This window comes from Mesoplodon mirus (genome assembly GCF_964341445.2).
Source record: "Mesoplodon mirus genome assembly, chromosome: 2".
NCBI classification, from domain to species: domain Eukaryota; kingdom Metazoa; phylum Chordata; class Mammalia; order Artiodactyla; family Ziphiidae; genus Mesoplodon; species Mesoplodon mirus.
Genome location: NC_138977.1, coordinates 43,301,579 through 43,316,397, shown reverse-complemented (window position 1 = coordinate 43,316,397; position 14,819 = coordinate 43,301,579). Strand labels below are relative to the sequence as shown.

Sequence of the window (14,819 nt, the reverse complement as noted above, 5' to 3'; positions counted from 1 at the left end):
TTTGAAATTCGTACCTGTATTTCCAGAAATCCGCCAGACATTTCCAGATGTTCTACCAGTGTGTCCTATATGACCACCATTGAGCTATCCTCTCCACTCTTTTCCATATATTCTGTTCTTTTTTTCCATATATCTGTTCTTTTTTATTTTTCCTATATTATTGAATGCCATATCATCCACCTAAACCTCCAAAGTAAAAAAGCTTAGAAACATTATCAGCTTTTCTTTTTCACCCATTTTCACATCAAAGTATCTCTCAGTACTATCTCTCCTCTTAGTTGAATCACTGTTTTAGTCCAGTTTCTCCCCATTTCTTTTAAAAAATATTTTAAAATTCTTTATTTAAGCCAGCTTCTTAGCTGCATGTTGATGGGGTTATATAAAAGGCATCACAGCATTAATCCCATCAACACCAAAGTTACTGCAATCACATTCATTTATAAGCATTCATTAAATTTGCTATCACATCACCACATTATTGCAATTCCAGAGACTGAGTCATTTCACTTCTTCAAGAAAAACTACATTGACACAGTTACTGAAAGCTTTCAGTAATAAGGAGAAAAAAAACCTTATTTCAACACAGAACAGAATGTTCAGGATCCTATATTTAATAAAAATATCAACAAACAGGGTACCATCTTGGTCTATAAATGATGTTCTCCACAAGGGACTTACAAGTGTTTTTAAAACACAACTAAGGGGACATTGGTGAAAGTTTCTTTGACAAATTTTTAAAAAACCTGTTAGTAGTTTTGCCATAAAACTGATTTAAGGTACTTGTTTTTTTTTTTTTTCAGAAACATTTAGAACAATCCAACACTTGGTATTAATACTCAGATCAGCACACTGTACTAAAACATAAGAGCAACATTTTATAGACTAGCTGCAATTTTCACTAGCTGTGTTCACCAACCGTTTAGCAGAATTGTAGTGTTCTCCTAAGCCATATGAATGTCTCATATAAACAATTATTAATGGGTTTTTGGGATATTCTTCACCAACTACAAGAGGAGGAGAATCTGCCTGTATTATCTCTATTGGTGTTCGTAAAATGTGAGACAGGTCTCTTAGCTCAAGCTGACCTCCCCATGCAGCGGTGTTTATATCATCACAGTACTTTCCAAACTCTTCTGAAGTATACATATCTCCTGTATTAGGATTTGTTAAAAATGGCAGAAAGTCTTCCACGTGGTTTTGCATATAGTCAGCAGTCTGACATCTTAAGGCAGCCACAGTCAGACTGCAGTCCTGTTATTTCAGTTGATCTGCAATGGCTCTGTACATACAGTTGCCATCAGATGGAATCTGTTTAATTTCCAACTGTCTAGCTGCCAATATTTGAGCAAGTTTTTCACTTTCTACATGTCTGGCCCCAGTTAAGTTTTCAATTTCAGCTTCAGTTATCCTTTCTTCCCTCTCCTTTTCCAGTGCAGCATTTTTGTCCTGTCTCTCTTGTGCTTTTGATATCTGAAACGGCTGATTCTCAAGAACCAAGTTTGAAATATTGACAGCAACAGAATCTATTTTACTCTCCCTAGAAGTCAGCTTCAATTGCTCCAGCTTCTCTTTATGTTTCTGTTCCATTTCTGCTTCTAACTTAGCAACATCTTCAGTAAGTTGCTTCCTCCTCTTTTTGTCAGTATTGGGGACAGCATTCTTCATACCCTGAACTTTGGCTTGCAACTACTTCTCTTTGCGATGCCTTCTCACCAGCTGTTCCTCCTCATCAAGCTCCTTAGTCAAGACTGCCTCCATGACGACTAGGTAACCCGCTCCCCATTTCTTTTAAATTGCACTTTATCTCTGTGTCTGTTTCTACTCTCCCTCTCCTCCAGTGTAACCACATTTGTTAAATGTGGTTCATAAAATATATATCTCCTCATGTTACATGCTTAAAATCCTTCCTTGGGCTCCTATGACCATTAAAATCCAAATCCTCATATGCCAAACAAGAGCTTTAACAATGAAGCCTCATTTTATCTTTATAGACTTGGGCTTACAATTGTCCCTGTGTCCATTTTTATATTCTATATGATGCATTTTATTTGGTATTCTCTTCTTACTTTCAGTATTAAGTGGACAAATTCCCACTGATTCTCTAATATTCTGCCCAAATATTTCTGTAAAGTTTTTCTTGACATTCCTTTTCCCCATTTCTCTCTGGGGTTGTACAGCATCACAGCCCTGTTGTGTGTGTGTGTTATATGTATGCATTTATAACTGTAATCGTTCCCTTATAGATTTGTCTCTGCTGCTAAATTGAGGAATTTTGCCATTTATGTCTTTAAAATTCCTATGCTTAGTTGGTCCCATAGTAAATGTTATTATCTATTTTGAATGAATGAATGAGAGATGAAGTAGCCAGCCACCCCAGACTAGAAGATGAATCTTCTTCTGCAATTCACTATATCTATACCTTGGATATAAATTTTTAGAGTTTTAGAGGGTATGAAAACTACATCAACAATTTCCTGTCTAAAATGAGTGTTTCTTCACAGATTGCTTTTCCATGTGGTCATTATTAAACACACCAGTCAAATGTGTTTTGATTCACACACCAGTCAAATTTAGTCAGACTCATTGTTTTTGTCACTGGCAAGAATAGACTTTAAATTTTCTCCTCAGAATAATATTTTACACCCAGAAATTATGATCTCCAGGAATAAAGTTTCTTACATCATTTAGCGTTGATTCTCTTCCATATAGGTCTTGGCTGAGTTTGGTTTCCAATATGGGACTCATGTTCAAAGCTAGAGGGAGCACTGGGTTCAAACTATAAAATAAGTGAGTGATTACAGAAGGATGATTACCAGGGTAGTGTTTGTGTGGGTGTGTCTATGCGTGTGTGTGTGTGTAGTGTGTATTCTGATGGTCCACTTCTGGCATTAACAGGGCTCATAAAAACATCTTGTACAGCATCTTTTTTGGACAAAACATTGTTTCACTGTCTCTGCCTGAAAACTATGGAAAGTTGTCTGTTTTGCACATTAGTACAGGATGTGATAAATTGGTTTGGGTTACTGTTAGTTACTTCTCATTATTCTCCTATCCCCAAATTATTCAATTCAAGCCGAGCTATTGCTCCTGATACTTGACTATGAAATTATGGATATATCACATGGAGAAAGAAGTTACCCACAAGGCTTAAAAAAATAGATCCTCAATTTTAATACTTGTCAGAAGTATTAGCACTGATATTGTACATTGCTGTTTAAGTAAGGCACATATGTCTGTGCCCATATAATATAAATGTGACTTGACCCAGAAAACTATTCCTCCTGGAAAATATGTATAATATCTGCCAAAAAGGCACTTGGATACTTCGTTTTGTCAAGACTTATTTCTCTTCTTGGGCAAGATTTGAAACCAGAGCCATGAGCATTTACACTGGTCAGTAATTCCCAGAAACATTTTTGGAAATGACACAGAGAATTGTCTTCAGCCTCAGCCCCTTTCCATTTGACTAATTTTCCTGCACCTGTTAGAATAGTTCTGCATGCCAAATGGCCTCCATGCTCTCCAGATATTTTGTCTCAGTCTGCAGAATCATGACTCTGTGCATGGTTAAAACAGAGATATGTCCCGCCAAAGCTTGGCTTTATTTTTCAGTGCCCTTGGTGCTCTAAACTGGACTAAATGTTTAGTGGTGAGAGGTTTTATGTTATAGATGGGTGCTGCTCTGATAAGACAAAACTCTGAGTCTCTGGTATAATTCTGTTTTATTCTTTTAATGACTGCTGTAGCAGGAATGAGTTCAGCCACAAATAACAGAAAATATGACAAAGAGTGGTTTAAAAAGAGGAGATTTCATTTTTCTTGCACAACCAGAAACCTAGGGGTAAGCAGTTCAGACCAGCACAACAGGGACCCAGAATCTCCTTCCACTGAGTTATCTTGACATATTGTCTTTTGTCCTCATACTTTCCAGATCGTCATCACCAGATGGCTATTACCCTCCCAGGCTTCCAGTTCCAGCTTTCATGTCTCAGCGTTGAAGAAGGGGAAGGGGAAAAGGGCAAAATGTCTTTCTTCTAGTGTATCTTTGTCTTTTTAATTAGGAAGGAAGAGACGGTCTCCCCTGAGACTTCTGCCTACATCTCATTGGCCTGAATTGGGATACCTAGCCATCCCTAGCTTCAAGAGATGTGGAGAGTAGATTTTACACTCAAAGTCAGGATCTGTTAGTAAGGAAGACTGGGGTAGTGTGTTTTGGGTGGGCACAGCTGTATAACATTCCAGTGTGTGTGATAGCTCCCATTAGTAGGTCTTTGGACCTACCCTCTACCTGTCTTCATTCTGCTCTCTGTGCCAGGGCTTGGTCTATCTGACTATGTTCAATAGGCCCCCATTCTTTCTATGTCAGGTTCTCTAGAAACAGATCCTGAGATGGGGGTTTGAGGACACATGATATATCAAGAGAGTGCTTTCAGGAGAAAGCAGCAGGGGAGGCAGATAGAAGGAGCCTCAGAAGAATGTGGTTTCATGTGAAATCTAGCTTGGTACAATTCCAGGATCCCAGGGGGAGCTTTGGAGCATAAATTATGACACAGTCTTTTCCAACTTGAGTCAGGGGAGCAGGGTTTTTGTAGCACCTACACAGTCACAGAGGATTTGTAACTCCCAGGAGCCTCCAGGTAAGGTGACCTCAATCACCCAAAGGTAATTCATTTAAGAAGGGTGCGGGGGTTAGCCTTTAGCAGAAGCACCTGCAGCAGCTGGTGAATGGACATGCCAAGCAAATCCTTGAGAGGGATTTCAGTGCTCTGGGCTGCAACCAACAGCTTCTACATGAGCTTGCTGGCTTCCCTTGGATTTGACCAGTGGGGAGGTAGAGCGTGCTATCAGCAAGAAGGAGGAGAGAGAGGTCAAGGTGTTTATTCCCTTGGCTTCCTCCTTGCTGAATTTCTTCCTAAGAACTCTCCAGTATATAAGAAAATGTCAACTCAAAACTGATAAACAGTTAGATTCCATTTTGAAAAGACATGAGGTGCACTAGAATTAAGCTAATAAACAAAAAATTCTCAAACAGTGAATCATGGACTGTCATAGATAATAAAAATAATTTTGAATTTGTTCTCCTCACAGTTACTGGTTACAGAAAAACCAAAACAGATATTTCACTTTCTAAATGATTATTTTTTTAATTTAGAAAAAAGTTTTCACCCTAAATTGTAAGGAACTGCATATAAAATGTGCAACAAAAAAAAAAATTCCTTTAAAATGTATGGAAGACATGAAGACATGGAAATATTTGCATGGCTATGAAGAAGATTCACATATAAATAATTCCCAAACTGATTTCTATAGAGACTGTTTTCCAAACATTACAGATCAACTATAGTCCTGACTGAAGAGAGATCTGAAAAAAAATATATAACAAGATACTACATTTGAAATTTTAAAATAATATCCTAGTACTGAAAAAATTTAAAGCAGAACTTAAATATGGTATAGACCTAGTTACTGCTTTAAGAAGAGGTAAAATTGCTGTAAAGGTGATAGTGATTTATATGCTACATTTAAAATAATTTGCAATAATTTCTATAATAATTTATTATATATGACCCAGTTACAGAGTTTAAAAGTGATTTGTAAAATTCATGGTTAATTTCCAAATATATGGAATGCCTTTTAAATGTCATAAAAAAAATTCAGGTGTGACTTAGAAAAATGACGATTCTCTGAATGGAAATTAATTAAAACGATCCATCAAAGAGCTACAATGTCCTGATAAATAGTGGCTAATCTGTCATTGCTGTAAATAGAACCCAAATTATGTGAAAATATTGATTATAAAATACATATATATATTCGCCTGAAATGAAGGCATAAATAAATTTTATCAAAAACATATAATACTTAATGAATTACGTATCTCTTAATTTGATTATTTGTTCGAGCATAACAGGCCTAAAGAGAACATTCAGACAAGCACAATAATAATTCAGCTAAGCTATCTTTGATACTTTGCTGATTTTCAGTCATATAAAAAAGCAGAGCTGTATTAAAAATGTACATGCATAAATATTGATCTCATTTCTATTAAAGTATACTTATCAAAGTAGGAGGACAGAACATGTTTCACTGATGAAGTATTAGCTTGATGAATAAACTTTAAATATTAGACATAGGTTATGTCATCCTCCATTTGCTCTTTTGCTCCAGGCCCACAAATTTTAGATGCAGGCACCTGCCTCTCTTTGTTATTCGAGATGAGTTTGAACACTTGACCTCTACCAGCACTCTGTAAAGTTTCAGCCATTGCAGTAAACTTTGTTTTGTCAACAGTGATATAAGGATGGTTTAGCACTTAGTTAACAAGGTAATTAAGTTTTCTCTATTTCAACAGTTTGAATAATTGAAATAATACTATATAGACTCAGAGCAAAGGCTTTAAAGTCCAATATGAGTTTAAAATCTGGCCTCATCAATTATTATCTAAGTAGATAAGAACAAGTTAATTAACCTCTTCTGTCTTCCATTTCCACCTCTAAAATAAAAATAATTTTGTTACTGCTTTGGGTTGTTGCAAAGTCTAATAGTCTTTAGCACAGTAAATAGTTATTATATAGTAGCTGTTATTTATATTGTAGTTGTTGTCATGCCAACAGAGCACATAGGTAGACCACACACACACCAGACCTGCCTGAGCAGCATTCTGAGGAAAACCTTGGAGACAGGCACAGCAGCAGATGTGTGGGACTCTGGCTGTCCATGTGCTCTTGGGCAGACCCAGAAGTCTAGACAAGCCAGAATTCCAACCCTGGGAGAAAGACTTTGTCCTTCAGGTCACAGGGGGGTCTTAAGCAGCATGAGGACAGAACATCCATCCATCACCTGGCCTGAGCAGGGACTGTGATATGATAGCAGTGTGGTGTGGAAGAACCTTTGCCCCAGCCTTATTTTGCTAGCTAATGAGTGCACCCATGGGGATTGAGGGCAGTGGCCCCAACTCTGGTGTGATCAGGGGACTGGGTCCCAGTGGAACTGAGTGACAAGGTAGGATGCTGCGGGATTTGCACATCAGCATTTCTGTTTGAGGAAGCTCTACCCCTTATCTACTTTGATGAGGAGGGTGGTGGTGCCCATCTTGGCTTGACCAAGATTTGTTGCCTTAAGGATAGGGCAGTGGCAAATTTTCAAGGAGGTTTGTAGGGGTCAGCTCCTCTTGTGGAAGACCAGCCTGATGGGGACCAATCTTGGACAAGTAATCTTTTATCCCTCAAATAATATTAATAATACATGTATCAAATTTAATGGTGATAAAATGAGTTTATGTTTCATTGGCTACCACTTCCATTTTAAGACTGTCTCTAAACTTGAATAATAATTCTCACTAATAGATTTATAATCTACATAAGTGTATGTGAGGGGGGCTTGCTTAATATAGGGGTACATTTAATTTTAGTCTTTAGATGATCTTTAAAAGCAAAGTCCACTTTCTAAGTGTATGTATTTTTAATGACAAGAGAAAAAAAGTAAAAAATAATTACAATAAAGATATGCAAAGAAGGGAAGATAGTAACATGTTATGAGTTTATGGCAGAATAAAGAATTTTCCTAAAATGCCATATTTTGAGATAGAAAAATGATCTGATTATGGCTTTTGCTTTTTCATTCTCTCTTTATGTGAGAACTCTGTACAACTAATTCATCATACATACAAACACACACAAAATCATTTAAGGAACTGATCTTTTATGTGCCAAAATTCCACCCAAAATTGCAGATACAAACCCTTGCCAAAGAGTTTATTTTTAAGACTCGGATAGCTTGTTCACTGTGTCATTTCCAGCATGCACCCACAAACCACTAACGAAACAGAAGAGCAATGAAAAAGAATCAACGTGGAATATCTTAATGACACTAGGTTGCAAACTGATGACATGTATGTGTTGTTCCCTTAGAGAGGTTAATAAATTTTGTTGAAAAGTGTATGTGTTCTCATCCTAGGAGACTCCAAAACAGAATCCTCATGCTTATTTTTTCTTTTAAGTATGTGAAATTGTTAGTCTGCTTTTGCAAAGAGAAAGACTAGAGTTTTGTTGTAGGATACTCAGTTATCTTCCTGTGAAAAATGCTAACTTCATTTTAGTGCTTCAAGGAATAGGGATTTAAGGTTGGGTGTTTTGCTCCCTTATAGAACTTGGACACATGGTCTCAGGGCCTATTTCAGGTCAGGGGAATGAATTCACTTGTTCCTGCCACAATCGAGTGTTGTTCCTGAAGCAACACAGTCCACCCTTGACCAAGGTAGGACTGATATGATGGTGGCTTGGAGGAATTGAGGTTAAACGTCTAAGCATAATTTTTGCTACCCTAGTGTGTTTTATCCTATTGCAGAAGTTGTTTGGGGGATGTTTCCAGGCTTGGATAGGTGAACGTAAGCAGGGTGAGCTATTGTGGAACAGCAGCACCAGGGCTAGAACTGAACACTATAACTCTTGATAACGTGTCCTGATTCAACGTGTCCCTTCCCAGTCTTTACGCCTCATGTCCTCACTAACTCCCTCTTGCTTCATCTTACATTGCCTAAAGAACATTAACTTTGTGTACTGTTCTTCCAGCTTAGAATATCTGATCCTGGCCACTCCCTCTCCCTCTTTCACCTCACGAGTTATGTTTTGCCCTCCAAGTCCTGGCTTTCTGTCCTGGCCCTGATTTGCACCCCATTACACCAGTCCTGGCACTGCCCGCTTGCACTGATTGCGTTTTGCTGGACCATAGAGACTGAATAACTCAGCGTCTTACTTTCTCATATATTTGAGTCTCACCTCCAGAGCAATTTTTATAAATTATAAAATGCTTATGAGAGTTATGTGAATATGTAAGCAGGGATGAAACGAAGTGCAAGAATTTTCTCTTTTTCCCCTCATAACCCTCCGTATAAGATTAGAAATGAAATGGGCTTAAGATGCAGAAAGCTACCCTACACAGCCCCTAAAAACAATGTTTGGCAGAAAATAAATATTAGGGATTTTAATTTTTATAATCATTGTTAATAAAAGTAGAGTATATTCGTTTTAAAGCATGGTCAATCATAACAGTTACTTTTTCTTTTATATGAGGATTAACCATTACAATAAACTGTATTTTGACATTGAGCAAGAAATAATTTTAAAAAGTAAGTGTGTGTAAGAGAAAGAACAAATGAAAATAACATAGGGAACAGCTATTTACTTATATCTATAGATTAGCAGGGGACTATAGGCCCAGAGAAAGGTTTCTGAAAGAATCAACACACCACAAACACTTAAATGAAGTTTGAATTATTCTGGGAGGGGACATCCATATTGAATTCCTGAAGAAATCGAGAATATAGCACTATTAAAAAAAAAAACAAAGAACAGATTTTCTATTTGAAATAGTAAGTGAAAGAGGAAAAAAATAGTTGAAGAAAATATGAAAAGCTTAGTGTTGTATAAAGAAATCAGACTAATTCCCTTAAAGATGGATGAAGTTCCTAACAAAGGTCAGTTTAAAGAATACTTCTGGATGCATATCTATACACATTACACATATAAGATACCACATAATATGGTGGCGAGTATATTACAGATTACAAAGTATCTTTTTTTTGTAATTTATGTGGATTTTTTAAACATCTTTATTGGAGTATAATTGCTTTACAATGGTGTGTTAGTTTCTGCTGTATAACAAAGTGAATCAGCTATACGTATACATATATCCCCGTATCCCCTCCCTCTTGTGTATCCCTCCCACCCTCCCTATCCCACCCCTCTAGGAAGTCACAAAGCACCAAGCTGATCTCCCCGTGCCATGCAGCTGCTTCCCACTAGCTATCTATTATACGTCGGGTATTGTATATATGTCAATTCTACTCTCTCACTTCGTGCCAGCTTACACTTCCCTATCCCCGTGTCCTCAAGTCCATTCTCTACTTCTGTGTCTTTATTCCTGTCCTGCCCTATGTTCTTCACAACCATTATACTTTTCTTAGATTCCATTCATATGTGTTAACGTATGGTATTTGTTATTCTCTTTCTGACTTACTTCACTCTGTATGACAGACTCTAGGTCCATCCATCCACCTCACTACAAATAACTCAATTTCGTTTCCTTTTATGGCTAAGTAATATTCCATTGTATATATGTGCCACATCTTCTTTATCCATTCTTCTGTTGATGGGCACTTAGGTTGCTTCCATGTCCTGGCTAATGTAAATAGAGCTGCAATGAACATTGTGGTACATGACTCTTTTTGAATTATGGTTTTCTCAGGGTATGTGCCCAGTAGCGGGATTGCTAGGTTGTATGGTAGTTCTTTTTTTTTTTTTTTTTTTTTTTTTTGTGGTACACGGGCCTCTCACTGTTGTGGCCTCTCTTGTTGTGGAGCACAGGCTCTGGACGCGCAGGCCCAGTGGGCATGGCTCACGGAACCAGCTGCTCCACGGCATGTGGGATCTTCCCAGACCAGGGCATGAACCTGTGTCCCCTGCATCGGCAGGTAGACTCTCAACCACTGAGCCACCAGGGAAGCCCTATTTTTAGCTTTTTAAGGAACCTCCATACTGTTCTCCATAGTGGCTGTATCAATTTACAATCCCACAAACAGTGCAAGAGGGTTCCCTTTACTCCACACCATCTCCAGCATTTATTGTTTGTAGATTTTTTGAAGATAGCCATTCTGACCTGTGTGAGGTGATACCTCATTGTAGTTTTGATTTGCATTTCTCTAGTGATTACTAATGTTGAGCATCCTTTCATGTGTTTGTTGGCAATGTGTATATCTTCTTATGAGAAATGTCTACTTAAGTCTTCTGCCCATTTTTGGACTGGGTTGTTTGATTTTTGATATTGAGCTGCATGGGCTACTTGTAAATTTTGAGGATTAATCCTTTGTCAGTTGCTTCATTTGCAAATATTTTCTGCCATTCTGAGGGTTGTCTTTTCATCTTGTTTATGTTTTCCTTTGCTGTGCAAAAGCTTTTAAGTTTCATTAGGTCCCATTTGTTTATTTTTGTTTTTATTTTCGTTCCTCTAGGAGGTGGGTCAAAAAGGATCTTGCTGTGATTTATTCATAGAGTGTTCTGCCTATGCTTTCCTTGAAGAATATTAGAGTGTCTGGCCTTACATATAGGTCTTTAATCCATTTTGAGCTTATTTTTGTGTATGGTGTTAGGGAGTGTTCTAATTTCATTCTTTTACATGCAGCTGTCCAGTTTTCCCAGCACCACTTATTGAAGAGGCTGTCTTTTCTCCATTATACATTCTTGCCTCCTTTATCAAAGATAGGTTGACCATATGTGCATGGGTTATCTCTGGGTTTTCTATCCTGTTCCATTGATCTATATTTCTGTTTTTGTGACAGTACCATACTGTCTTGATTACTGTAGTTTTGTAGTATAGTCTGAAGTTGGGGAGCCGATTCCTCCAGTTCCGTTTTTCTTTCTCAAGATTGCTTTTGCTATTTGGGGTCCTTTGTTTTTCCTTACAAATTGTGAAATAATTTGTTCTAGTTCTGTGAAAAATGCCATTGATAATTTGAAATGGATCACATTGAATCTGTAGATTGCTTTGGATAATATAGTCATTTTCACAATATTGATTCTTCCAATCCAAGAACATGGTATATCTCTCCATCTGTTTGTATCACCTTTAATTTCTTTCATCAGTGTCTTATAGTTTTATGCATGCAGGTCTTTTATCTCCTTGGGTAGGTTTATTCCTAGGTATTTTATTCTTTTTTGTTTCAATGGTAAATAGGAGTGTTTCCTTAATTTCCTTTTCAGATTTTTCATCATTAGTGTATAGAAATGCAAGAGATTTCTGTGCATTCATTTTGTATCCTGCTACTTTACCAAATTCATTGATTAGCTCTAATAGTTTTCTGGTAGCATCTTTAGGATCCTCTATGTATAGTATCATGTCATCTGTAAACAGTGACAGCTTTACTTCTTCTTTTCTGATTTGGATTCCTTTTATTTATTTTTATTCTATGCTTTCTTTGGCTAAAACTTCCAAAACTATGTTGAATAACAGTGGTGAGAGTGGACAACCTTGTCTTGTTCCTGATCTTAGTGGAAATGCTTTCAGTTTTTCACCATTGAGAATGAGGTTGGCTGTGGGTTTGTCAAATATAGCCTTTATTATGTTGAGGTAATTTACCTCTATGCCTACTTTCTGGAGGGTTTTTATCATAAATGGGTGTTGAATTTTGTCAAAAGCATTCTCTGCATCTATTGAGATGATCATATGGATTTTCTCCTTCAATTTGTTTATAGGGTTTATCACATTGATTGATTTGCATATATTGAAGAATTCTTGCAATCCTGGAATAAACCCCACTTGATCATGGTGTGTGATCCTTTTAATGTGCTGTTGGATTCTGTTTGCTAGTATTTTGTTGAGAATTTTTGCATCTATGTTAATCAGTGATACCGGCCTGTAATTTTCTTTCTTTGTGACATCTTTGTCTGGTTTTGGTATCACAGTTATGATGGCCTCATAGAATGAGTTTGGGAGTGTTCCTGCTATATTTTGGAAGAGTTTGAAAAGGATCTGTGTTAACTCTTCTCTATTGTTTGATACAATTCACCTGTGAAGCCATCTGGTCCTGGGCATTTGTTTGTTGGAAGATTTTTAATCACAGTCTCAATTTCAGTGCTTGTGATTGGTCTGCTTATATTTTCTAATTCTTCCTGGTTCAGTCTCAGAAGGTTCTGCTTTTCTATGAATTTTTCCATTTCTTCCAGGGTGTCCATTTTATTGGCATATAGTTGCTTGTAGTAATCTCTCATGATCCTTTGTATTTCTTCAGTTTCAGTTGTGACTTCTCCTTTTTCATTTGTAATTCTATTGAGTTGAGTCTTCTCCCTTTTTTTCTTGATGAGTCTGGCTAATGGTTTATGAATTTTGTTTGTCTTCTAAAAGAACCAGCTTTTAGTTTTATTGATCTTTGTTCTTGTTTCCTTCAGTTCTTTTTCATTTATTTCTGATCTGATCTTTATGATTTCTTTCCTTCTGCTGACTTTGGGGTTTTTTGTTCTTCTTTCTCTAATTGCTTTAGGTATACGTTTAGGTTGTTTATTTGAGATGTTTCTTGTTTCTTAAGGTAGGGTGGTATTGCTATAAACTTCCCTCTTAGAACTCCTTTTGCTGCATCCCATAGATTTTGGGTCATTGTGTTTTCATTGTCACTTGTTTCTAGTTTTTTTTTAATTTTCTCTTTGATTTTTTCAGTGATCTCTTGGTTATTTAGTAGTGTATTGTTTAGCCTCCATGTGTCTGTATTTTTTGAGATTTTTCCTGCAATTGATATCTAGTCTTAGAGCGTTGTGATTGCAAAAGATACTTGATATGATTTCAATTTTCTTAAATTTACCAAGGCTTGATTTGTAACCCAGGATATAATCTATCCCAGATAATGTTCCACGAGCACTTGAGAAGAAAATGTATTCTGTTGTTTTTGGATGGAATGTCTTATAAATATCACTTAAGTCCATCTTGTTTAATATATCATTTAAAGCTTGTGTTTCCTTATTTATTTTCATTTTGGATGATCTGTCCATTGGTGAAAGTGGGGTGTTAAAGTCCCCTACTATGATTGTGTTACTGTCGATATCCCCTTTTATGGCTGTTAGTATTTGCCTTATGTATTGAGGTGCTCCTATGTTGGGTACATAAATATTTACAGTTGTTACATCTTCTTCTTCGATTGATCCCTTGATCATTATGTAGTGTCCTTTGTTTCTTGTAGTAGTCTTTATTTTAAAGTCTATTTTGTCTGATATGAAAATTGCTACTCCAGATTTCTTTTGATTTCCATTTGCATGGAATATCTTTTTCCATCTCCTCACTTTCAGTCTATATGTGTCCCTACGTCTGAAGTTGGTCTCTTATAGACAGCATATATACAGGCGTTGTTTTGTATCCATTCAGCCAGTCTATGTCTTTTGGTTGGAGCATTTAATCCATTTTCATTTAAGGTAGTTATCGATATGTATGTTCCTATTACCATTTTCTTAATTGTTTTGGGTTTGTTATTGTAGGTCTTTTCCTCCTCTTGTGTTTCCTGCCTAAAGAAATTCCTTTAGCATTTGTTGTAAAGTTGGTTTGGTGGTGCTGAATTCTCTTAGCTTTTGCTTGTCTGTAAAAGTTTTAATTTCTCCATCGAATCTGAAAGAGATCCTTGCTGGGGAGAGTAATCTTGCTGGTAGGTTTTTCCCTTTCATCACTTTAAATATGTCCTGCCACTCCTTTCTGGCTTGCAGAGTTTTTGCTGAATGATCAACTGTTAATCTTATGGGAATTCCCTTGTATGTTAATTGTTGCTTTTCCGTTGCTGCTTTTAAATTTTTTTCTTTGTGTTTAATTTTTGATATTTTGATTAATATATGTCTAGGTCTGTGACCCCTTGGATTTATCCTGTATGGGATTCTCTGCACTTCCTGGAGTTGACTGATTAGTTCCTTTCCCATATTAGGGAAGTTTTCAACTATAATCTCCTCAAATATTTTCTCAGTCCCTTTGTATTCTCTCCTTCCTCTGGGACCCCTATAATTTGAATGTTGGTGTGTTTAATGTTGTCACAGAGGTCTCTGAGTCTGTCCTCATTTCTTTTCATTTTTTTTTCTTTATTCTGCTTTGTGGTAGTTATTTCCACTATTTTATCTTCCAGGTCTGTTATCCGTTCTTTTGCCTCAGTTATTCTGCGATTGATTGTTTCTAGAGAATTTTTAATTTCATTTTTTGTGTTGTTCATCATTGTTTGTTTGCTCTTTATTTCTTCTAGGTCTTTGTTAAATGTTTCTTGCATTTTCTTCATTCTATTTCCAAGATTTTGGATCATCTTT

At 36.7% G+C, this 14,819-nt stretch overlaps 1 pseudogene across 1 annotated transcript; it reads right to left on the bottom strand.

Annotated features, from left to right (window-relative positions):
- Window positions 1-814: 814 nt before the first annotated feature.
- LOC309794025 (deubiquitinase OTUD6B-like) lies at window positions 815-1,689 on the bottom strand (annotated as a pseudogene). The gene has a single exon. The product of its transcript is annotated as a deubiquitinase OTUD6B-like (transcript).
- Window positions 1,690-14,819: the final 13,130 nt, after the last annotated feature.